Raw genomic sequence first — 27,131 nt, 5'->3', positions numbered from 1 at the left:
CTCAATCATTGCACCACCAGGGAAGCCCCAAGTTCTTATTATTTTTAACTGAACTTCTGTGAACATCCATAGAGAAAGCCACACCTCCCCAGCTGATTCTGTAAAATTTCTAATATCCAGTAAAGATGGCATTCTGAATCTCTCCCTCCTACTTGATCCTGCAATGGTAAAAAGAAGATAATGTTTTTCCATGCTGACAATAAATGTGCTTTGTATTTCAAAATTAACTCCACCTTCGTTATTCCCTTGCCTCTAATGCATGGCTGGGTCTGTGTTTCTGATTTGTCTGCTGCTCTGGGTTTTGTCTGAGCTCATTTCCTGGGATTTATTTTTGAATAGAATGTACATTTATGTGTCTAGATCACAAGTATGACCTTAAATCTATTTTTTATATTTTTGGGGGAACTTCTGAGCTCCCCACATAATAAGTAGTGAACACTTTCACACTAAAACACTTTGTTAATGGGGTTCACATCAGATATTTAAAACAAGTGGTGCAGAAAATGGCTCTTATCTAACTAGAATACAGGCAAGTTAGCATATTATATTGGGGTAGAAATGTGTTAGCTTTGGAGCTAGAAAAACTTGGCATACAATTCTAGGTTTGCCCTCCCTCCCTCCCTCCCTTCCTTCCTTCCTTCATTCATTCTTTCTTCTGTCCCTCTTTCCTTCCTTTCTTCCTTCCTTCAATAAAGGTTTATCAGAATCCTGTTATATGCCAGATGCTGTCATAGGCACTGTAAATACAGCAGGAAACAAAAGAGACAAAAATCCCTGCTTTCATGAAACATATTCTGACTCAGAGATAGAAAACAACCAAGCAAGAAAGCAAACAAACAAACAAATAAATATGTTTTCTGGGTATAATATGTGACAGCTAAATGGTGACACTGAGGTATATCATCATGATACAGTCTGATATCTCTCTAACATTGGTACTATTATTTTCCCCAGTGTACAGATGAGGAGGAAATAGAGTACCCAAAGATTGTAACATGGATGAGGCAATTACTTCCTTCAGAATGCCAAGGTGTCAGCAGCTCACTGGGAAGGCTACATTTCAGCTTGGTCCTGAAGGGTGGTAGAGAGACATCCATGTAGCTCTTGGGGGAGGGGGCAAAGACAGAGAAAAATCAGCTGACTGGATTCCAGAAAGAGAAAAAAGTTGCTGTGGTTAATGAGGAAAGAATTGCAGGACAAGGTTAGAACATTAATGGGGATCCCAATCCAATAGAAAAGTACTCAGTAAGTGTAAGTTCTTTCTTTTTTTTTTTTTTTGGAGAAAAAAAAGAAGAAAAACAAAGAAAACTAACCAAACAAACAAAGAAGAAAACAAAAAAACACAATGGTTTTAGAGTACTAGTGTCTCTGGTCCTAAGGTGAATGTTTTTCCCTTTACACAATACTGTCCTCCATCCCCATCTGGATGATTCCAGTCTATGGAGAAAGTTGAGATGCTAAGGTAAGAGAATAGTCTTAGGCAACTTGTATTTCTGTGATAGGGGGTGGTTAGCCTCCACCCACATTACTCTGCCCTGCATTCTTGGTCATGGTCAGCCCAGTGTATGATGTGAATTGTATTAGAAGATAAGAGGCTAAACCATTGAGAATAGTGCAGGAGAGGAGAAGTCTCTTTTTCCTGTCCCTAGCACGTAGTTCTTCCATACTAATCACCATAGAAAATGTTATAGACATAAGAATTATAGAAGCATAGAACATTTTAAAATTTATATTTTCTATATATTTCTTTTTAAACTCAGTTTTATTGAGGTATAATTGGCATGTAAAATTGTAAGATATTTAAAGTGTACATTGTGGTGCTTTGATATACATATACATTGTGAAAGGATCCTCCTGCCACATCTAATTAATTAACATATCCATCACATCATATTTTTATTTTATTTTGGGAGGAGGTGAGAACATTTTAAGTCTTACTCTCTTGGCAAATTTCAAATATACAGTACAGTGTTATCAACTGCATTCACCTTGTTTTATATTAGATTCTCAGATCTTATTCAGTTTACAGATGAAAGTTTATACCCTTTTAGCAACCTCTTGCTATATTCCCCACCTCCAGCCCCTGGCAACAACTGTTTTACTTTGTTTCTATGAGTTGGATTTTTTAGGTCTTATGTATAAGTAATACCATGCAGTGTATGAATTTCTTAGCTTTATAGTCTATGTTCATTCAGATAAATCTAAAAATCAGCAAACTATTTTTAAAATTCTCTCACATCTTGATGGCCTGCATTCTAGGCTCATTATTGTTTATTGATGAGATTGAAATTATTAATCCATTGGGAAATAACCACAGAAAAATTATGATCAAAATATTATTATCATTTCTAGGACAGTTGTGTGCGATCATGTGATTTAATTCATGGACAGAATTACATTTTCTAATTCTTTACCCAAAATTTATTTGAGACATCCCACTTAAGCATGGTCTCTGCCAGCTGTAAGAATTTCAGTCTCACACAACTGATCTCAGATAGCAAAAAGTGTAGGGAAGGAGGTCCCGGTTCTTACCCTGGAACGTGATGCAGAAACAGAAGTAAATTCATCAAGTCTTGGGAAACTCCATCTCCACAATTTCACTAACCAGATAACTCATCTGGGAGTGGAAAGAAGAGTAGTCATTATTTTACTAATATTTCCAAAAGGGTAAGTACTCCTATTTTATGATCAAATAAGAGTAAAAGGAAAGGTGAAAAATAATTTCTTATAGAGTGATATTTTAGGATCTAAATTTTCATAATTGTATGCGTGAATGTGTGTGTGTTCATTTTTTAGTCCTTCATACATTTCTTCCGATTTCAGTAAATACATCTCTTTATAATATATGAATATACATCCATATGTAAACATATATAGATATCTAATGGGTATGAGCTTAGAATATTAAAATATAAAAGGACTAAAAGTCATCTAGTTCAATATTACTTAAACAATACTTGAATTTGCTTAGAAACCTCTGTACCCTGGGAAGCAAGCATAGGACTCTGTCTCTTTCAATGAAATTTTAGTAGCTCTGACCTTTCATTCCTGCTTAAAACTTGTTGAAACTTTTTGCCTTGTTATTTAAATATATTGGCCTCGATTTTTTTCTTTGGCCCTGACACAACAGGTACCTTCCCATATGACTATCTATCAGATTTTGAAAACAAACAAAACTACTATATCTTCTAAAATCTTGTCTTATCAAGACTACATATTCCCAGTTTTTTCAGCATAATTCTTACCAAGAACAAGCAATTAATATCCATTCTTTTGATGTCCATAAGGGAAAAGAAGAATACAACAGAGGACCCTTCAATTAAGTAATAACCACATCCTCTCTCTCCCAGAGAAAAGGGTTAAGTTGTCACAGAAAGCAATTTCTTATGGTCGTTTCACAATCCAACCTCCTTGTAATGAGTTCTCATTCATATCTCTTTTGGAAAATTTCTTTTATTAAGTGTAGAAATTAAATTAAATGTACTCAATAATGTCATTGGTAGTAAGGATATTTCTCATACTCAGTTTGTATAGACCTGGGACAGAATGTGCATGAGTTTATGATAAATGGAGGTAAGGGGCAACATCAATGCACAAACCTCCAAACTGGGTGATAATTTATCTTGTGAATGATATCATAAGCAAATTAATTTGGATCAGGCATGGAATCCAGCCTTCAGTTGTACAACTCTACTTATGTGGGACACGGGCAAATTAGAGCTGTTTCAGAGAAAATCAAGTGGGATTTCAAACAGATCTGAATTCAGAGGCTCTGTCTGTCTGGTTCAGTGTTGTGTGCTTCATGTCTATCATATTGTCCAACACATAGCAGGAACACAATAAATAAAAGCCAGTAAATGAAAGACACTTGAAGTCTTTTTATGTGGGAGGAATGAAATGTATTAAGAAAATTGTCATCTTTTTTAACACCTTTATTGGAGTATAATTGCTTAACAATGGTGGGTTAGTTTCTGCCTTATAACAAAGTGAAACAGCTTTACTTATACTATATCCCCATATCTCTTCCCTCTTGCATCTTCCTCCCTCCCACCCTCCCTATATACCCCTCTAGGTGGTCACAAAGCACCGAGCTGATCTCCCTATTCTATGTGGCTGCTTCCCACTAGCTATTTTAGGTTTGGAAGTGTATATATGTCCATGCCACTCTCTCACTTTGTCATAGCTTACCGTTCCCCTTCCCCGTATCCTCAACTACATTCTCTAGTTGGTCTGCATCTTTATTCCCGACTTGCTCCTAGGTTCTTCTGACGATATTTTCCTTTTATTTTTTTTTATGTCCCATATATATGTGTTACCATATGGCATTCATTTTTCTCTTTCTGAATTGCTTCACTCTGTATGACAGTCACTAGGTCCACCCATCTCACTACAAATAACTCAGTTTCATTCCTTTTAATGGCTGAGCAATATTCCATTGTATATATGTACCACACCTTCTTTATCCATTCATCTGTCGATGGACACTAAGGTTGCTTCCATGTCCTGGCTATTGTAAATAAAGCTGCATGAATATTTTGGTACATGGCTCTTTTTCAATTATGGTATCCTCAGGGTATATGTCCAGTAGTGGGATTGCTGGGTCATATGGTAGTTCTATTTTTAGTTTTTTTAAGGAAACTCCATACTGTTCTCTATAGTGGCTATATGAATTTACATTCCCACCAACAGTGCAAGATGTTTCCATTTTCTCCACACCCTCTCCAGGATTTACTGTTTGTAGATTTTTTGATGATGGCCATTCTGACCGGTGTGAGAAGATATCACATTGTAGTTTTGATTTGCATTTCTCTAATGATTAATGATGTTGAGCATTCTTTCATGTGTTTGTTGGCAATCTGTATATCTTCTTTGGAGAAATGTCTATTTAGATCTTCTTCCCATTTTTGGATTGGGTTTTTTGTTTTTGTGATATTGAGCTGTATGGGCTACTTGTAAATTTTGGAGATTAATTCTGTGTCAGCTGCTCCATTTGCAAATATTTTCTCCCATTATGAGGGTTGTCTTTTAGTATGGTTTATGGTTTCCTTTGCTGTGCAAAAGATTTTAAGTTTCATTAGATCCCATTTGTCTATTTTTATTTCCATTTCTCTAGGAGGTGGGTCAAATAGGATCTTGCTGTGATTTATGTCATAGAGTGTTCTGCCTATATTTTCCCTCTAAGAGTTCAATGGTGTCTGGCCTTACATTTAGGTCTTTAATCCATTTTGAGTTTATTTTTGTGTATGGTGTTAGGGAGTGTTCTAATTGCATTCTTTTACATGTAGCTGTCCAGTTTTCCAGGCACCATTTATTGAAGAGGCTGTCTTTTCTCCACTGTATATTCTTGCCTCTGTTATCAAAGATAAGGTGACCATCATATGTGTGTTGGTTTATCTCTGGGTTTTCTATCCTGTTCCATTAATCTATATTTCTGTTTTTGTGTCAGTACCATACTCTCTTGATTACTGTAGCTTTGTAGTATAGTCTGAAATCAAGGAGCCTGATTCCTCCAGCTCCATTTTTCTTTGTCAAGATTGCTTTGGCTATTCGGGGTCTTTTGTGTTTCCATACAAATTGTGAAATTTCATGTTCTACTTATGTGAAAAAATACCAGTGTTAGTTTGATAAGGATTGCCTTGAATGTATAGATTGCTTTGGGTAGTAGAGTCATTTTCAAAATGTTGATTGTTCCAATCCAAGAACATGGTATATCTCTCCATCTATTTCTATCATCATTAATTTCTTTCATCAGTGTCTTTCTGCGTACAGGTCTTCTGTCTTCTTAGGTAGGTTTATTCCTAGATATTTTATTCTTATTGTTGCAATGGTAAATGGGAGAGTTTTCTTAATTTCACTTTCAGATTTTTCATCATTAGTGTATAAGTATGCCAGAGATTTCTGTGCATTAATTTTGTATCCTGCTACTTTACCAGATTCATTGATTAGCTCTAGTAGTTTTCTGGTAGCATCTTTAGGATTCTCTATGTATAGTATCATGTCATCTGCAACAAGTGACAGCTTTACTTCTTCTTTTCCAATTTGGATTCCTTTTATTTCTATTTCTTCTCTGATTGCCTTGGCTAAAACTTTCAAAACTATGTTGGATGATAGTGGTGAGAGTGGGCAACCTTGTCTTGTTCCTGATCTTAGTGGAAATATTTTCAAGTTTTCACCACTGAGGATGATGTTGGCTGTGGGTTTTTCACATATGTCCCTAAATATGTTGAGGAAAGTTTCCTCTATTCCTACTTTCTGGAGGGTTTTTATCATAAATCGGTGTTGAATTTTGTCAAAAGCTTTCTCTTCATCTATTGAGATTATCATATAGTTTCTCTCCTTCACTTTGTTAATATGGTGTATCACATTGATTGATTTGCATATATTGAAGAATTCTTCCATTCCTGGGATAAAACCCACTTGATCATAGTGTATGACCCTTTTAATGTGCTCTTGGATTCTGTTTGCTAGTATTTAGTTGAGGATTTTTACATCTATATTCATCAGTGATATTGGCTTGTAGTTTTCTTTCTTTGTGACATCTTTGTCTGGTTTCTGCATCAGAGTGTTGGTGGCCTCATAGAATGAGTTTGACAGTGTTCCACACTCTGCTATATTTTGGAAGAGTTTGAGAAGGATAGGTGTTAGCTCTTCTCTAAATGTTTGATATAATTCACCTGTGAAACCATCTGGTCCTGGGCTTTTATTTGTAGGAATATATATATATATATATATATATATATATATATATATATATATATATATATATATTTTGCAGTATGCAGGCCTCTCACTGTTGTGGCCTCTCCCATTGCAGAGCACAGGCTCCAGACGTGCAGGCTCAGTGGCCATGGCTCACAGGCCTAGCCACTCCGTGGCATGTGGGATCTTCCCAAACCGGGGCATGAACCCATGTCCCCTGCATCGGCAGGCAGACTCTCAACCACTGGGCCACAAGGGAAGCCCCATGTAGGAACAGTTTTAATCACAGTTTCAATTTCAGTGCTTGTGATTGGTCTGTTCATATTTTCTCTTTCTTCTTGATTCAGTCTCGAAGGTTGTGCATTTCTAAGAATTTGTCCATTTCTTCCAGGTTGTACATTTTATTGGCCTTTATTTGCTTGTAGTAATCTCTCATGATCCTTTGTATTTCTGCAGTGTTAATTGTTACTTCTCCTTTTTCTGTTCTATTGATTTGAGACTTCTCCCTTTTTTTCTTGATAGGTCTGGCTAATGGTGTATCAATTTTGTTTATCTTCTCAAAGAACCAGCTTTTAATTTTATTGATCTTTGCTATCACTTCCTTCATTTATTTTTCATTTATTTCTGATCAGATCTTAATGATTTCTTTCCTTCTGCTAACTTTGGGTGTTCTTTTTTTCTTCTTTTTCTAATTGCTTTAGGTGTAAGTTTAGGTTATTTATTTGAGATGTTTCTTGTTTCTTAAGGTAGGCTTGTGTACATATAAACTTCCCTCAGAACTGCTTTTGCTGCATCCCATAGGTTTTAGGTCATTGCATTTTCATTGTCATTTGTTTCTAGGTATTTTTTCATTTCCTCTTTGATTTTTTAAGTGATCTCTTGGTTATTAAGTAGTGTGTTGTTTAGCCTCCATGTGTTTGTATTTCTTACAGATTTTTTTTCCTGTAATTGATATCTAGTCTCATAGTGTTGTGTTCAGAAACAATACTGGATATGATTTCAATTTTCTTAAATTTACCAAGGCTTGCTTTGTGACCCAAGATATGATCTATACAGGAGAATATTCCATGAGCACTTGAGAAGAATGTGTACTCTGTTGTCTGAGAATTGCTATTGCAGCTTTCTTTTGATATCCATTTGCATGGAATATCTTTTTCCATCCCCTCACTTTCATTCTGTATGTGTCTCTAGTTCTGAAGTGGGTATCTTGTAGACAACATAGATACGGGTCTTGTTTTTGTAACCATTCATCTAGTGTATGTCCTTTGGTTGGAGCATTTAATCCATTTACACTTAACGTAATTATTGATATTTATGTTCCTATTACCATGTTTTTAATTATTTTGGGTTTATTATTGTAGGTCTTTTCCTTCTCTTGTGTTTCCTGCCTAGAGAAGTTCATTTACCATTTGTTGTAAAGCTGGTTTGGTGGTGCTGAATTCTCTTAACTTGCTTGTCTGTAAAGCTTTTAATTTCTCCAACAAATCTGAATGAAATCCTTGCTGGGTAGAGTAATCTTGTCTGTAGGTTTTTCTCTTTCATCACTTTAAATATGTCGTGCCACTCCCTTCTGGCTTGCAGAGTTTCAGATGAAAGATCAGCTGTTAAGCTTATGGGGATTCCCTTATCTATGACTTGTTGTTTTTCCCTTGCTACTTTTAATATTTGTTCTTTTGAGATCCGGAGGAAGATGGTGGAAGAGTAAGACGTGGATATCACCTTCCTCCCCACAGATACATCAGAAATTCATCTACACATGGAGCAACTCCTACAGAACACCTACTGAACGCTGACAGAAGACCTCAGACCCCACAAAAGGCAAGAAACTCCCCACATACCTGGGTAGGGCAAAAGAAAAAAGAATAAACAGAGACAAAGGGATAGGGATGGGAACTGCACCAGTGGGAGGGAGCCGTGAAGGAGGAAAGGTTTCCACACACTAGAAGCCACTTTGCGGGCAGAGACTGTGGGTGGCGGAGAGGGAAAGTTTCGGAGTACCGAGGAGAGCACAGCAACAGGGGTGTGGAGGGCAAGGCGGAGAGATTCCCGCACAGAGGATCGGTGCCCTCAGGCACACACCAGCCCGAGAGGCTTTTCTGCTCGGCCGCCGGGGTGGGCGGGGCTGGGAGCTGAGGCTCGGGTATCAGTTTTCAGTCAGAGCGCAGGGAGAGGACTGGGGCTGGCGGCAGGAAGAGAGCCTGAAGGGGTTAGTGTGCGGCGGCTAGCCGGGAGGGAGTCCGGGGAAAAAGTCTGGAGATGCCGAAGAGGCAAGAGACTTTTTCTTCCCTTTTGTTTCCTGGTGCGCGAGGAGAGGACATTAAGAGCACTGCTTAAAGAAGCTCCAGAGATGGGCGCGAGCTGCAGCTGAAGGCGCAGACCCTGGAGACGGGCGTGGGACGCTGGGGCTGCTGCTGCCGCTGCCACAATGCCTGTGTGCGAGCTCAGGTCACTGTCCAACCCCCTTCCGGGGAGCCTGTGCAGCCCGCCACTGCCGGGGTCCCGGGACCCAGGATCGGCTTCCCCGGGAAAGCGCACGGAGCGCCTCGGGATGGTGCAATGTCACGCCGGCCTCTGCCGCTACAGGCCCATCCCTCACTGCATGCCCCTCTCTCCCCTCGGCCTGAGTGAGCCAGAGCCCCCAAATCAGCGGCTCCTTTAAATCCGTCCTGTCTGAGTGAAGAACGGACGCCCTCCGGCGACCTACACACAGAGGCGGGGCCAGGTCCAAGGCTGAGACCCGGGAGCTGTGAGAGCAGAGAAGAGACAGGGAAATCTCTCTGTGCAGCCTCGGAGGCAGCGGATTAAAACTCCACAGTCCGCTTGATGTGCCCTCCGTCTGTGGAGTGCATGAATGGACAGCGAATCATGCCAAATTGAGGAGGGGGACTTTCAGGACAAGATTTAAGATTTTTTCCCCTTTTCCTCTTTTTACAACAAATTATCCCAAATTAAGGAGGTGGAATTTGAGAGCAAGATTTCAGACTTTTTCCCCTTTTCCTCTTTTTACAACGAATTATCCCAAATTAAGGAGGTGGACTTTGAGAGCAAGATTTTCGATATTTTTCCCCCTGTTCTCTTTTTGTGAATGTGTATGTGTATGCTTCCATGCTCCTTGATTGGAAGAATCAATATTTTGAAAATGACTCTACTACCCAAAGCAATCTACAGATTCAATGCAATCCCTATCAAACTACCACTGGCATTTTTCACAGAACTAGAACAAAAAATTTCAAAATTTGTTTGGAAAAACAAAAGACCCTGAATAGCCAAAGCAATCTTGAGAACGAAAAACTGAGCTGGAGGAATCAGGCTCCCTGACTTCAGACTATACTACAAAGCTACAGTAATCAAGACAGTGTGGTACTGGCACAAAAACAGAAAGATAGATCAATGGAACAGGATAAAAAGCCCAGAGATAAACCCATGCACATATGGTCAACTTATCTTTGATAAAAGAGGCAGGAATGTACAGTGGAGAAAGGATAGCCTCTTCAATAAGTGGTGCTGAGAAAACTGGACAGGGACATGTAAAAGTATGAGATTAGATCATTCCCTAACACCATACACAAAAATAAGCTCAAAATGGATTAAAGACCTAAACGTAAGGCCAGAAACTATCAAACTCTTATAGGAAAACATAGGCAGAACACTCTATGACATAAGTCACAGCAAGATCCTTTTGGACCCACCTCCTAGAGAAATGGAAATAAAAACAAAGATAAACAAATGGGACCTAATGAAACTTCAAAGCTTTTTGCACAGCAAAGGAAACCATAAACAAGACCAAAAGACAACCCTCAGAATGGGAGAAAATATTTGCAAATGAAGCAACTGACAAAGGATTAATCTCCAAAATTTATAAGCAGCTCATGCAGCTCAATGGCAAAAAAAACAAACAACCCAATCCAAAAATGGGCAGAAGACTTAAATAGGCATTTCTCCAAAGAAGATATACAGACTGCCAACAAACACATGAAAGAATGCTCAACATCATTAATCATTAGAGAAATGCAAATCAAAACCACAATGAGATATCATCTCACACCAGTCAGAATGGCCATCATCAAGAAATCGAGAAACAATAAATGCTGGAGAAGGTGTGGAGAAAAGGGGACACTCTTGCACTGCTGGTGGGAATGTGAATTGGTACAGCCACTATGGAGAACAGTATGGAGGTTCCTTAAAAAACTAAAAATAGAACTACCATATGACCCAGCAATCCCACTACTAGGCATATACCCTGAGAAAACCATAATTCAAAAAGAGTCATGTACCAAAATGTTCATTGCAGCTCTATTCACAATAGCCCAGAGATGGAAACAACCCAAGTGTCCATCATTGGATGAATGGATAAAGAAGATGTGGCACATATATACAATGGAATATTACTCAGCCATAAAAAGAAATGAAACTGAGCTATTTGTAATGAGGTGGATAGACCTAGAGTCTGTCATACAGAGTGAAGTAAGTCAGAAAGAGAAAGACAAATACCGTATGCTAACACATATATATGGAATTTAAGAAAAAAAAAAGTCATGAAGAACTTATGGGTAAAACAGGAATAGAGACACAGACCTACTGGGGATGGGCTTGGGGATATAGTAGGGGGGGCTGTGACGGGGCAGGGGAGAGGCATGGACGTGTATACACTGCCTGGCGTGGGGTGGATGGATGGTGGGGGGTGGTTGCTTGGCATGGGGGGATAGGCTCAGTGCTTTGTGGCCGCCTGGAGGGGTGGGATGGGGAGGGTGGGAGGGAGGGAGACACTGGAGGAAGCGGATGTGGGAACAGATGTATATGTATGACTGGTTCACTTTGTTGTAAAGCAGAGACTAATAAAAAAATATTTGTTCTTTTTATTTAATTTTTCATAGTTTGATTAATATGTTTATTGGCATGTTTCTCCTTGGATTTATCCTGTATGGGACTCTCTGTGCTTCCTGGACTTGATTAACTATTTCCTTTCCCATATTAGGGAAGTTTTCAGCTATAATTACTTCAAATATTTTCTCAGTCCCTTTCTTTTTCTCTTCTTCTTCTGGGACATCTATATTTCTAATGTTGGTGTGTTTAATGTTGTCCCAGACATATCTGAGACTGTCCTCAGTACTTTTCATTCTTTTTTATTTATTCTGCTGTGAGTAGTTATTTCCACTATTTTATCTTCCTGGTCACTTATCCGTTTTTATGCCTCAGTTATTCTGCTTTTTATCCCTTCTAGATATTTTTTAATTTCATTTATTGTGTTGTCCATCTCTGTTTGTTTGCTCTTTAGTTCTTCTAGTTCCTTGCTAAATGTTTCTTGTATTTTCTCCATTCTATTTACAAGATTTTAGATCAGTTTTACTCTCATTATTCTGAATTCTTTTTCAGGTATACTGCTTATTTCCTCTTCATTTGTTAGGACCCGTGGAATTTTGCCTTGCTCCTTCACCTGCTGTGTGTTTCTCTCTCTTCTCATTTTGCTTAACTTACTGTGTTTGGGGTCTCCTTTTTGCAGTCTGCAGGTTCATAGTTTCTGTTATTTTTGGTGTCTGTCCCCAGTGGCCAAGTATGGTTCAGTGTGTTGTGTAGGCTTCCTGGTGGAGGGGACTAGTGTGTGTGTTCCAGTGGATGAGCCTGAATCTTGTCTTTCTGCTGGGCAAGTCCACGTCTGGTGGTGTGTTTTAGGTTGTCTGTGACCTTATTATTATTTTAGGTAGCCTCTTTGCTAATGGATGGGGTTGTGTTCCTGTCTTACTAGTTGTTTGGCATAGGGTGTCTTGCACTGTAGTTTGCTGGTCATTGGATGGAGCTGGGTCTTGGCATTGAGATGAATATCTCTGGGAGATTTTCACTGTTTGATATTATGTGGAGCTGGGAGGTCTCTTCTGGACCATTGTCCTGAACTTGGCTCTCCTACCTCAGTGGCACAGCCCTGACTCCTGGCTTGAGCACCAAGAGCCTGTCCTCCACACGGCTCAGAATAAAAGGGCGAAAAATAAAGAAAGAAAGGAGAAGATACAATAAAATGAAATAAAATACAGTAAAATAAAATAAAATAAAGTTATTAAAATAAAAAAATAATTATTAGGAAAAAAATTTAAAAAAAAAGAATTGACAGACAGAACCCTAGGACAAATGGTAAAAGCAAAGCTTTACTGACACAATCACACACAAAAGCATACACATACACACTCACAAAAAGAGAGAAAAAAAATATATATATATATAAATTTTGTTGCTGCCAAAGTCCACCTCCTCAATTTGCATTGATTCATTGTCTATTCAGGTATTCCACAGATGCAGGGTACATCAAGTTGATTGTGGAGATTTAATCCGCTGCTCCTGAGGCTGCTGGAAGAGATGTCCCTTTCTCTTCTTTCTTCACACAGCTCCCGGGGCGCAGCTTTGGATTTGCACCCGCCTCTGCGTGTAGGTCTCCTGAGGGCATTTGTTCTTTGCTCAGACAGGATGGGGTTAAAGGAGCAGCTGATTCAGGGGTTCTGGCTCACTTAGGCGGGGAGGAGAGGGAGGGAGGGGTACGGATGTGGGGCGAGCCTGTGGCAGCAGAGGCTGGCGTGACATTGCATGCAGCAGCCTGAAGCACGCCATGCGTTCTCCCAGGGATTTTGTCCCTGTATCACGGTACCCTGTTAGTGGCGTGCTGCACAGGCTCCCAGGAGGGGAGGTGTGAATAAGTGACCTGTGATCGCACGCAGGCTTCTTGGTGGCATCAGCAGCAACCTTAGCGTCTCATTCCCATCTCTGGGGTCTGCGCTGTTAGCCACAGCTCACACCCATCTCTGGAGCTCCTTTAAGCGGCGCTCTTAATCCCCTCTTCTCACCCACCATGAAACAAAGAGGCAAGATATAGTCTCTTGTCACTTTGTCAGCTCCAGACATTTTCCCGGACTCCCTCCCGGCTAGCTGTGGCGCATTAGCTCCTTCAGGCTGTGTTCACGCCGCCAACCCCAGTCTTCTCCCTGAGATCCGACCAAAGCCTGAGCCTCAGCTCCCAGTCCCCGTCCGCACTGGCGGGTGAGCAGAGGAGCCTCTCGGGCTGGTGAGTGCCATCGGGCACTGATCCTCTGTGAGGGAATCTCTCCACTTTGACATCTGCACCCCTGTTGCTGCGCTCTCCTCCGTGGCTCCGAAGCTCTCCCCCTCCACCACCTGCAGTCTCCATCTGCAAAGGGGCTTCCTAGTGTGTGGAAACCTTTCCTCCTTCACAGCTCCCTCCCACTGGTGCAGGTTCTGTCCCTATTCTTTTGTATCTTTTTTTTCTTGTTTCTTTTGCCCTACCCAGATACATGGGGAGTTTCTTGCCTTTTGGGAGGTCTGAGGTCTTCTGCCAGCGTTCAGTAGGTGTTCTGTAGGAGTTGTTACACCTGTAGATGTATTTCTGATGTATTTGTGGGGAGGAAAATGATCTCCACGTCTTACTCTTCAGCCATCTTGTAGCTCCTCAAGAAAATTGTCTTTGGTAGGAGAAGATTCAGAGAGAACATGGTAATGGCCTTTAAATGACCAAAGTGCTGTCCTTTGGAAAAGTGGCTTTTCATGTTAGTCCGGACTCAAGAAATGTTTTAAAACTCTGTGGCTGGTGAAATATATGCACATACATTTTACATATATAAATTAAATATATTGAATTAAATATATTTATATTTAATTCAAATATATAAATGTATCTGTATATACACATATATATTTATTTATTTATAATGTCATATGTATTTCACCAGCTGTAGTATTTGTGATTTCAAATTCAAATTACACTTGAAAATTCAAATTCCATTCAAATATATATATATATATATATATGTACACATACACATTACACACATGCATGCATTTATTTAGATTTGAATGAGTGTTCTTTGCCCTCTAAAAGTAATGAAGTGTGTATTAGACATTGTCTGATTGATTTTAATGAGTGGAACGAGGACTAATGAGTAGAAGCTACAGAAAATGTGATGTTGACTGCATGAAAAAAAAACTTTGCCATTTCTCCATAACTTTTTTCTGCTTGTCTAGAAAGCTCATGGTCATCCTCTTTTCTCAAACTAACCATCTCTCATCAGTTTGTCTGGCAAAGTGCTACTTCCCCTTTAAGAATTAATGTAATGGTCACCTCTTCTGCAAAGCCTTCCCTGACTTTTCAGACAGATGGCCAAGATTCCTTTGTACTTTACATGCTTCTTCTAAAATACACCATTTTGTGTCACAACTGTTGGCAAGGTTTCCTCAGACCTAGCCTTGGCAGTCACACATGGCCACATTGATATGTGACCTGCATTCTACTGCTCAAAAACTAGTCACAGGGCTAGCTGGATTCTAAGGGAGAGGGCCACATATGGGTGTGACTACTGAGAGGCATAAACCACTGGAAGGTCCTCTGTGGAGAGAAGTTACTACAGTTTCATCATCTGTAATTGAGGGAATTGTATGAGATGGTCTGATATTATTTTTTCTTGCTCTAATAATTGTCTTGTTTAAATCATTTATAGGATTATGAAACCTTTTACTTTTATTCATAGCTTTACTTGATCTGATAAAAATGATCTGCCCTTTCTCCATCTTAGTCAAGAGGTGAGTTAACATATTTTGTAAAGTGCCAGATAGACAGTAAATCTATTAGACTTTGTGAGCCATAGGGCCTCTGTTGCAACTTCTCAACTCAGCATCTGAAGCACAAAAGTGGCTATAGATAATTTAGAAATGAATGGGCATGACTGCATTCCAATAATGCTTTATATACAAAACACGTATAGGGCTGGATCTGGCCCTCAGATTGAAATTTTCCAATTCCTGAAATAGTCTATCATGTAGTAGTTTCCACTCAAATGCCAAGAGACATATTTTTTCTAATTGTCACAACAACAATAACAAAATCCTAACAGGAGGAAACAAAAACAACAAACCTTTCCCAATGCCAACTGATGACAATTCACCCCTTTAAAATATGACTTTTATAAACAAAATCTAGAGAGTTATAAGCTGAGAGTCAAAGGCATTGCTGATAATGGATATTTTGTGCTGAGCAGCACTATAAATAATAGGATAATTATGACATTATTTCATATCCACCATCTCTCCAGTATTTCTCTTTCTAAATTATTTTCCATAAGATTTGAAGATAGAGCCAAAGTATTATCTAAAAGTGACATGATTGCAGGAGGGTTGTCAGCTACCATGGAAAGCTGAGAATGCCTTCTGAGCAACTTGGAGATCCAGATTTTGAGGAGCTATACAAATGTTATTTTTTATAGAATAGGAGCTCTCTATGAATCAATTTTAATAAAATATGCATTTGTTTTCTTCAGTTTCTAATCTTAAAATAGGTCCAGATTATGGGTCACAAGGAAAATACATTGAATACATCAGCAACATAAGGTCAGTGTGAAATCTTTTCCAGTTGAGTTCCTCATGGAGTTTGATGACCTGAAGGATCGTGGTATTTCTCCTTCTTTTCACATTACCTGACTAAGCTCTGTAGGCTCAGGTTTGAACAACTTGCAGTGCAGGCTCGTGATTTTCTGAGGAATTTTCTTAGATCATAAGTGTTTTGTGACATATGGTATCTATGGGCACCTAAAGAAATTAATATTATTTACTAAAACATGGTCCTGTAACCTGCTATACCTAATTCTTAGAATGCTATGTTGAGTGTCCTAAATCTCTATGATACAGAGTTAAAGGAATAGATTACTGGATCTCGGAAAAGCTGAATTAGCTGTCAATTTATTCATTGTTAAACTCAGTGTCTAATGTTATTTTATATTTACATTTTTCATTTTTCTGTATGACCATGTCTTTGTACTCCACTAGATCTTGTATGTGGGGAGTCTTAGACTTAGATGCCTACAGATACCACACAGGCAAAAAACAAAACAAAACAAAATGAAATAATTCTACAAAAATAAAAAAAAATTAATAAAGATAAATAACCCTAGTCTTGACATTCATGGAGAATACAGGCAATGACAGAAATTGTGAATCTGGAGAGTTCATGCCCCATCCTGGGAGGAGAAGAGCAGCCACTACTCAGTTCAGCCAATTGTACCATATGGAAGTGCAGACCCAGTGATTCTGTTTCTTCTGAGTGTGAAAAAGAATCTCTATCTTCCAAATGTAATGAAAAAGCTTCCAATTTTTAAATCAATATTTTAAAAAGCACATTGTGAGCCAAAAATTACATATTTGTAGGCCACACTTGCACTATGGACCATCGGTTTGGGACCTCTGTTGAAGCTCTATGAGGAAAAGTGTCTCATCTGGTGCTTTGTTCATATAACTTTTACTGCTGCATCACTGCAAGTATCATAGTGAGTAGAACATACAAGATGCTCAATAAATATTTGCTGAATGAAAAAACAAACAAGTGAATTGTTATTGTGAAGGGATTCCTGTAAACCTTCATCCGCAGTGGAGTCAGAACGTTGATTTCTGTATCAGTTAGTAATTGCTGTACAACAAAACACTCTAAAATTTGGTGGTGGTTTAAAACAACAGCTAATTATTTGTTCACAATTCTGTGGGATGGCAAATTAGGCATGGCTTAGCTGAGACTGTTTATTTCAGCTCATATGGTTTTTGATGGGATTATTCATGAATTTTTCATCAGATGTGAGGTGTCTTGAGAGTTTATTTCTCCTGGGTGTCCTTACCTGGCTGAGGCTATCAGCTGGAGGGTATCTATGTAACCTACCCAACAAAATAGAACTTCTTTACATGGCAACTGCATTCAAAAAGACAAATCCCAATGTGCAGGGATTTATCAAGCTCCTATTTGTGTCACATCTGTTGTTTTCCACATGGATTAAAGCAAATCATGTAGCTAATCACTGGGTCAATGTGGGAGGGAATTAGACAAGGTGTGGACACCAGGAAATGTGATAAGTTGGGGATAAAGAATATATCATTTCACTACGGTAAGATTATTTTTTAAAATTTTATTACTATGTGTACAATAAATATACATTTTAAGGAATTAGGAGGACAATTTCTCCCTAGTCTAAAAAGAAACAGAACTTCAATGTCAACTTCCTCTCTCCATGACATGCCCCCACTCTGGTGGCCAGAAAACAATGTTTGGTCTACTTGTTTCTCTCCTCCAAATAGAGCATTAACACTTCTCTTCCCATTTGGTTTGTCATATGACACCAAACTTTGCTGTGATGCTGGTCAGTGTTGCTTTTCATTTAAGGCAGTGTCCTCTATGCATGAAAATAAGACCTCCAACTCATTTTACACAGGTCAGTGAACAGCCATCAGATAGGATGACTCATTACTGACCTCATCAGGGAGAATTTGAACCAGTGAACTACAGGTGAAGAGTTCTCTATCCTATTAGCCTGGGGATATTTCATTTCTCTTGGAGACATTTTATTCAGACTTAAGTCTAAAGAGTATTTGTCAACTCACATCAGCCACATTAAATACACTTTACTTCTTTTTTTTTTTAATAAAAGCAAAAGGAAGACTATAAGTGCTCCCTTTTCCCAATATATTCAAGAAGCTAACATTAAGCTGAATATGGGACAAATTAACCCTGAAGCAGGAGGATGGTCATGAGAGGACACCAATTTCAACATATTCATGTTTGGTCAGTTTTTCAACACACCTTGATTGACTGCATTGTATGCTAATGATACATACAGGGGAATGAATAGTTCATATCCTTAATTGTATGGACTCTATAGTTATATGAAGAGGCAGTCTGTAGAGAGGAAGGTAACTGTTCTGGGGTTTGGAATAAGGGGAACTGGGTTCTATTTCTGGCTTCTTCAGTAAATCACTCTTTGATCTTGGTTAATTAATTTCACTTTTTGAGAACACTGATTTCTTTACCTGCAAGAGGGAATTTATTGAATGCCTGTAGTATTTTTCATGTGTTCTAAATAAGTTTTCACAGTATTCTTACAAGAATGGCAGTTTTATTTCTGCCTTATAGATAAGTAAACTGAGGTTAAGAAATACTTGAAATTTGATAGGCTAACCCTCGGTTAATAAGTAGCAAAGCTGGTATTTGAAACTAGAGTTGATCTTGCTCTGATGTTTGTCTATTTTTCATTTTACCACCATGACTCTTCCTCATTGGTTGAAGATCTTTCTAAGATCCTACTATGTCTGATTTAGTCTTATCAACCTTGGAACCTGTTCCATGGTAAGCACAAATGGCTATGCCTGATCTAACTCTGTCTTGGAATTATTGCTCCTGCTCAAAATGTAATAGGGTGAGAGATTGTCTCATTTCATATTAGTACCTCAATATTAGCCAGTATACGCTGGATAACACAACAGTAAAATTTTAATCCTTCCCCCATAATTTCTGTGCCTTAACACTACAAAAGTTGATCTTTTGCTCACATCACATGATTCACATGGGTTGGTAATGACTTCTGAGTCAAAGAATCACAAAAGCTTCACCATCTTGTAATTGCCTCACATAGAATCCATGGCATTCCTCAGTCAGGGAAAGAGACTAGAGAATGATGCATGTGCTTTGCTAGGTCTTTGCTCAGAAGTGACATGTGTCATTTATGATCATATTTTATTGACTAGAACAGTTCTCATGTTCTAACCAGCTACAGAGTGGCTGAGAAATACCACCCTCTGTGTGCTTAGAAGGAAAAAAATAAATAATGCTGGTGAATATTTATTAGTAATGTTTACCCTCCAAAATTTCCAAAACATAATCAAACAAAAATAACATTTTATTGCTACTTTCCTATGAAGCTAGAAATATGTTATTTGGTTAAGGCAGTGTCTCAATTTTTTCTGGGTAAAGATAATGTTTCTCGATTCTGTTAGAGTTCTAGTCCATTACTTCCTTAGAGACTAGGGCTTTAATTGGACTGAGTGTTCCAGTTGGGACCATTCCGCTGCCTACTGGCTTCCGTTTTAGTCATGGTTTCTCTCTCTTCTTAGGGTAGCAGCCTTGGAAACAGAACCTTGCTCTGTGTACCAATCAAGCTATCTACCTTACTTACTAATTAGATTTGCTTCTGTTTATCATGCTTATTTTTGAGATTAAATTATTGGAATAATTATGTTATCCCTGGCCCTAATACTATTGTTGCTCTATATTATAATTGAATATCTGAAGAACTGCGGTCTCTTTTGCCTTCAACATTGTGGAAGGACTCAGTTAAGATACTTTTGGTTGACGGTAACAGGTAACAAGGCTGAATTTTTTTTTAAATGGCATTTATTAACTTACAAATAGTTGAAGGGAAGATGTGGCCTCAAGTGTGGTTGGATAAAGGGACTTAACTGATGTAATTCTGGATGTGTGCTTTTTCTCTATTTCTTAGCTTTATTTCTTCTTGAGGTTGCAAGATGGCTGCCAAGAGCACTTAGAGCTATGAGCTTCTAAGTTCAACCTCAGTGGGAAATGGTAAAACTTTTCTTAACTTGCTTCTGAGAAGAACCTGATACTAATTCTCTTTGGGTGACATACATTATGTTCTAAGAAAGACACTTTACTCAGCATCAGCCCACATTCTTATCCTTTAATCTTTGCTTTCCTCTACAGTATAGGCTAGAAAACAAAATTCTTAATTTCTTGCATATGTTGGATGTATAAAACTTGTATCCAGCATCCATTCTCACCTCCTTCTGTTATGTCCTTTTTTAATTCCATAAACTGAAAAGTAAAAGTTACCTTTCCAAGATTCCCTCACAGCTAAGATTCTAAATGCAAATTATAGCCTTACCAATCACATGTACACACCTAACATTTGGAAGGCAAATTAGAGCTTTATTGATCACTTGCACACGCCTAACATTTGGAAGGCAGAAGTAAGTTGAAGACTATTTTTGTGCTGCTCTAGGCTTTCTGGAGACATTTCTCCTCCTTCTGCAATATCCATGGTTTCAATATCCTGCTTTGGAGTTACCAAGAAAAATTTGCAAGAGGCAGTAGTTAGATTCCACAATCTGATGACCATGACCAGCCTGCTGGGTGTAAAAGGCAATTGTAATGATTGTCATGGTGATGACTGACCCTAGTTTTCTGACCCGTGCTTTGTAACTAGGGTGATCTGTGTTTTAACTTATGGTTCCAGTGAACATATGTAAATTCTACATGGGCCAATATGTTATCTGTATAGACAAAGGTAACAGCAAACAAATAACAACCCCCCCCAAAAAAAAAACTGTAGAGAGGGATGGCATTGTTTCCTCATATAGCATAGTGATTACGTACACAGGCTTAGTAACACAGAATCAAGTTCAAATCCCAGGTCCACCATTAAGTTGTATGACGTGGTCAAGTAACTGAAAATTTATCAATTTTTTGTTTCCTTCTCTGAAAAATGAGCATCATATTATAAATGTTGGTAAGTTATAGAAAATGATTATATAAAACAATGCACGCAATATATCACCCTCTCTAAAAACTGAAAAAAAAAAAATCTCACTTGTATCGTCTTGCCCAGCTGCTTCAGTACTTCTACTTACTCACCTGTGGCCAGGTAACACCAGATACTTATCTCAACTGCAAGGCAAGGGCTTCGCCTTGCTATTCTGGCTCTCCACCCACTCTGGTTGTTTCCTTTCCTCTTTAGTCCCATCTTGCTTTCTCAGGTCTAGAGACTCATTTGGACAGCGTTTTTTCCTGCAAACACTTCATGAAATCAGAAATGCCTTTTTTTTTTAAAGTGACATTTATAGGAATATGATTACCAGGAGGTGTTCAGCCAATACTTTGGACCCTCCTATAATTTGGAACAATAGCATGCCCTTCAGGGAATGGTGAACTATTTTCACAGCAGGCCCTTTTCTCTGAAAAGGAGAAACCTGCTTATCCTCACAATTTAAGAGCACTCTGGCTTGCTGTTTTTGAGAATAATTCTTTCCTGATCAGTTCACCTCCAGCCCTTAGTTTTGGGAGAAGCAATCACATTATGTTGTCTTTATCAATTTGGAAGTTTCTTGCTTTTTCAATTTACTTGAACCTATTTAAACAACAGTAAGAAGGAAAACTCCTCTGTATAAATTTAATTCCAGTTAGCCTGACTTCTTTGCCATCTTCTGGTTATAATTTAAAGTTTTTTTTTAAGCTGTCATGTTTAAAAGGTGATTATTCACTTGACAGCTGGAGAAACTGGGATCATTAAAGGGAGAAATAATTAACATTATTTTTAATGCAATCTAGCTATTTTCTGTGTTTTCAGGACACTAGAAGTGTTCTTTGACATTTTGAAGCATCCCTTCCTTACTGCATGGCTGAGGATTCAACTTATTTATTCATTTATTCAATAAATGGTTATTGAGCATGTGCTATCATCCAGGATCCATGTTAAGTCTTAAGGACAAAATATGAATAAGGCATGGTCTCACCTTTCATCTCTCTTCTGTAACCAGGTTAGATGCAAGAAAACAGAAAGAAAAGAATGAAAGGGATAAGAAGAGAAGTTATACAGTTATAAGGAGAGGAAAAGAAAGGGGATGTTGAAAGAATAAGAAAAGAATTAAATAGGTTTGGAGAGGCTGAGCAGAAAAAAGAAAATTGAGAAAAGATAGAGGAGAAAAAATTGAGTAAGAAAGGAGATATAAAAATAAGAAAATGTAGTAGTATTGAAATTTATATACTGCTATTATCCTATACATGCCTGTATTTCTGTATTCTGTATTTCTATAACTCAAGTAACTTGATAATAAGCCCTCTAGTTCCACTGATGTCAGCAAAAAAATTTAATCTCATTTAATGTTATCCGTCTCTTCCAGTTTAAATCATAGACTGTTTTCAGCTTAATTCTGTCTATTCATGACTTTTTCTACTTTTCTCCTCTCCTTTCCCTTCTCCCAGAGTATTTTCTGGGCCCAGTAGGAAGTTTACATGGCCAAATGGATGAAGGTCTCTAAGCCAAATCTTTGTTTCTGGCAGCTGCTCATTTTGCTGATGATATATGTTGTCTCCCGTGTTCTAGTAACTGCCTCCAGCCTGAAGTTGTCTGTGGTAGAGAGAACAATGACCCCTCAAAGATGTCTACCTCCTAATCCCTAGAACCTGTGACTATGTTACTTTACATGGCAAAAGGATTTAAGGTTGCAGATGGAATTTAGGCTGTTAATTATCTGACCTTGATGTGTGGAGATTATATTGAATTATTTGGGTGGGTCTAATGTGATCACAAGGGACCTTATGATGTAAGAAGTGTGCAGAAGAGGAGAATCTGGGGGAGATATGATTATGGAGGAATGGTAAAAGTGATGCCATGGTGCTGGCTTTTAAGATGGAAGAAGGGGCAAAGAATGTGGGAGGCTTCTAGAAGCTGAAAAGAACAAGAAGTGTGGTCCTGTTGACATCTTAATTTTAGCCCAGTGAGACCACTCGCACCTCCATATCTACTCATTGGTACAAGCAGGAAATCTTGGATATTTGAGTACATATTACACAAACCATGGAAAACCAGAAGAGGATTCTCAGCCCTCTTTTTGTCTAAATAAGCCATTGTACCATTTCAACTTTCCTAAGTACAGGACATCCTGCAAAGTGTCCTCCTGAGCATCTCTGAAGGGGAGAAGGCAGAATTACCCTCTCCTTTCAGACTTATTCTCAAAGTAAGTTTTCCTGACATTTCGGACAAGGCTCAGAATTTAACAGTGGAGTCAGGCAACATCTCATGGAGTCAGGCATCATTTTCCCTCTGGCTGTGTGCCCTCTGACATGCTCCAAACATGACCACCAAGTGCAGAAATGGTGTTACTCTTCTGTGTAAAGGAAATTGCCTTAGGTTATATCTTCCATCTTTCCTATTTTATGGCTAATAGTAAGAGTCTGTGATCTTAACTAGCTAGTCCATGATTCTTGAAATTTAAAAGAAAGCTTTTGAATTTTGGTCAACTGATATCTCTCAGAAGAGTCTAATTCTTCCAAGCAAAAGCCTTTGCTTGTACAATGTTGGTTCTTGAATGAGTTTCAAGAGCCTATTTCTTAAAGCAAAACATTAAATAACTTTCCCTCTTTCTCATCTTGGTTTTCTGCTTCTCTGAAATAGTAGCCACTCTGTTTCAGTGGATGAGGAAGAATGAGACTCACTAAGTCTAAAAATCACACTTGATCATATTTTAAAATATGTCTATGCTATTGAAGGATAGGAGAAGAAAGAAGGAAAACAAAGAGGAGAAGTAAAAATAAGCACACAAGTAAAGGACTTGAAGGATAAAAGGGAAGGAAAGTGGAGATGAGGAAATCACATTTAGGCTTACTTGGAAGAAATGAACAAACAAAACGCTTTTTCTAAAGTTTCTTTGCAGAACAGCTCAACTGTACTCTGAAAGTGATAGGACCCTCACCCACACCTAAAACATCACAATTTCCCTGAAATAGGTTCTCCTGCACCTTTAAGATTTTTTAAGCCCTCATCCTCCTTGCTTTTGCATGGAGCTACTTGTCCCTTCAGTCCTCTCTTCCTGTTTCCAGGGATGACATTTCCATCTCTCTCCATCAGGAGAGCTGAGCCAGGCAGCCCACCTGTGGATCTCACAAGGGCAGCACTTATTGTGTGTTCTCTAATATTCTACTAGCAGCTAATTTACTTGCCTTCCTTGTAACTCAGGCTTTCCATCCCCAAAGTGGGGTTCTGTTAAAGGCAAAACTCTATGTTTATAAACAACCCTGCAGTAATTGATGCAATTACATTTATGTTCACTACTCACGTTGGAACTGAATGTGGACAAGCATTCCATATATAATAGCAAGTTTCACATGGCCTTTCCTACTGGCCAGAAAACTTGAGCTCCATGCTCTCAACTATAACCCTGTTTTCTCATTACCATCACTCTGAAAAAAAATAATAAATAAAGACCAAAAAGCAGTCACCAAGATATCCCAGGTTAATAGGATGAAATGTTTAACTGAGCCCTCCAGTTTCTTCTGACAGAGAGAATTGCACAGAATCATTCTTCTTCCCTTTTCTCCTTCTGCAGTTCAACTGAAGTAATTTCATCCAACTTTTCACCAAGCATGCACACAAAAATACATGCATGACACACATGCATTTGTTCTCTCTCTCTCTCCCTTTATCTCTCTGTCTCTGTCTCTGTGTTTCTCTCTCTCTGTCCCTCTCTCTGCACTGCTCATTCCTGCTTCTGTATGAACACACTCCCACATATTATCACACATGTGAACCAGCTCTCAAGCACTCTATTACCTGCCACCCTTTTTCTTTCTTTGTCTTGGTGAAATACTGAAGGAAATGTGCACGTTTCTCTTTTTGCCACTCTTCTAAAAGCTTGTTCTTTCTTTTCCTTTTCCTCTTTTTGTGTTTCCTTCTCTCCCAACCATGCTTCATGATAGACTTGCTGTGAATGTGCCTCACACATGGTCATGGTGTATTGTATCTTTAAGTGATGGAAGGCAGACATTCCAGGAGGAAATTGATCAGATTTGAACTGTGTAAGATCATTTTGTCAGCTGGCAGGGTCATGAGCTGCAGTGGGGATGATATGGGAATCAGGGGAATAATGAGGACCTATCTCAAGTATGGACAGGGGCTGTGGAGAGGTGAGGTTTGTCTGGGGACTGAGGTAGGGGATAGAGTAGAGCAAGCATCTCTGCTCCACCATGGTGACAAAGTCAGACAAAACAAGTGTGTGAGACAGACAGTATGTAATTATAAGTATCAGTAACTCTCTGTGAGTGTTAGGTGTTCCTAGGACTTGAGTAGGTTCTTCCTAGGTAATGGCCTGCAAGGCTGAAAATTAGGTACATATATTCAATAAGCCTGTAAATGGAAAAGAGCAATGATGGATTGTGAACTCAGATTTTCAACCTGGTTGTAAAGAGTATCATTGTTTTTCCTACATTTGACTAAAACTATTTATTATTCTGAAGACGAAATGCATCCCATTAGTGTGTTGAGGAGAATTTTCTCTTTGAGAATTCCAGATTATCCTTAGTTAAATTTTCTCAAGATCAACTACATATGCACAACAACCTCATGAGGTAGAAGAGCTTGGATACAGGAAAAGTGAAGGTCATGATACTTAAAGATCATGTAGATAATTGTTGGCATGAAAATACTCGTCAAGCTAACAGGTGACCTCACCTTTTAATTTCAGATGCTGGGTCACGGATGGGTTTTAGTAGAAAGACAGAAAACAGATATTTTACCTCCTGAATAAAAAGGTAGAAACTGCCCAGCAGCATTCTCTCTGAATATAATTTCAGTCTGCCTATAACAAAAAAGGAATTTAGTGTCACACTAAACATCCAGGTTAGGAAACACGGGGAGGAGATTTAGATTAGGAGATTTCTACCTCCTAAACTTCCCTATTTTGCACAGGTTTCTGTGGCAACCATGAGGGATACAAATAAAACAATAGATGTTTATATTTGTGCAATAAAGTTAGTAAGACTGTACTTCAAAGAGAGACATCTGTGAAGTGATACACAGGGACACCAAGAACTCTGATTTATAGCATGACTTAGAACCTGTCTGAGGAAAGGAGAGAAGGTCTCAGACGAGACTCCCTGGGACTCCTGGCTGATATCCCCAATGCCTAGGTGAGGAGGAGTTGGAAGTTAAGCACAACTGCCTGACTGTAGTCACACACGTGCAGTATTAACATATTAATCTGACATGTGAACTTAAGGGAACTGTGAGTTTCATACTTACACATCATTAATATTGTTTTAAATATACTTGGGTTTAAATGAAATATCAGAACTTGCATGTTAAAAGTACTGGGCTGTAGCCTGCTGGCTCTGGCAAGAGCCCGTTTTGTACTTTTCTTCCCAATTCCATGTTAGGTGAAGTTAAGTTGGTAGCTTGAAGTTCGCCATAGTGGAAGGATTTCACCATTAAAATCTGAGAATTCTACAAATCAGGGCTTTTTTTTTTTTTTTCTGAAGACCAGTTGTTACACATCTACCAGCACAACAATGTATACCAATGATTTTCAGCATAACAATCTCTCTAAATCCCTTTCACCTAGAAAAAACAAAAAACAAAAAAACCTGGTCTAATGTGTGACTATTGAATAAATGGTCAGAGAGAAGGAGGAGAAGAGATTTAGAAGAACAAAGAGAAACTGAAGACTGTTTTCTGGAGAGAGAACCGAGTTTTGAGGAATGCATAAGAGAAGGTATATCTGAGAATGGAAGGTAAGAAAGGAGAAAAAAGGCTTGGCTCAGACAAGTGAAGAACAATGAAGAATATAAGTAATTACAAGAATTATGAAAGAATTGAAAATGACTTGAAAGCAGAATGCACATGGACATCGTTAGCAGATGAAAACCAAGGGTTTGGCAACAGATCTGAAAGAGCTATCCCAACTCTTGTCAGTATCTTAGACCAGCAAAGATGAACAGACAAGAGATGAAGTAAGAAGTATCTGCTTCATAATGATGCTCTCAGATATGAGCCTGTTTCTGGGCAATGACTCCTTATGTTAACTTTTTTTAGTTGCACACATTTGTGTATACATCTTGGTGA

This window comes from Mesoplodon bidens (assembly GCF_964165515.1).
Source record: "Mesoplodon bidens genome assembly, chromosome: 1".
NCBI classification, from domain to species: Eukaryota; Metazoa; Chordata; class Mammalia; order Artiodactyla; family Ziphiidae; genus Mesoplodon; species Mesoplodon bidens.
This window is presented reverse-complemented; position numbering follows the sequence as displayed.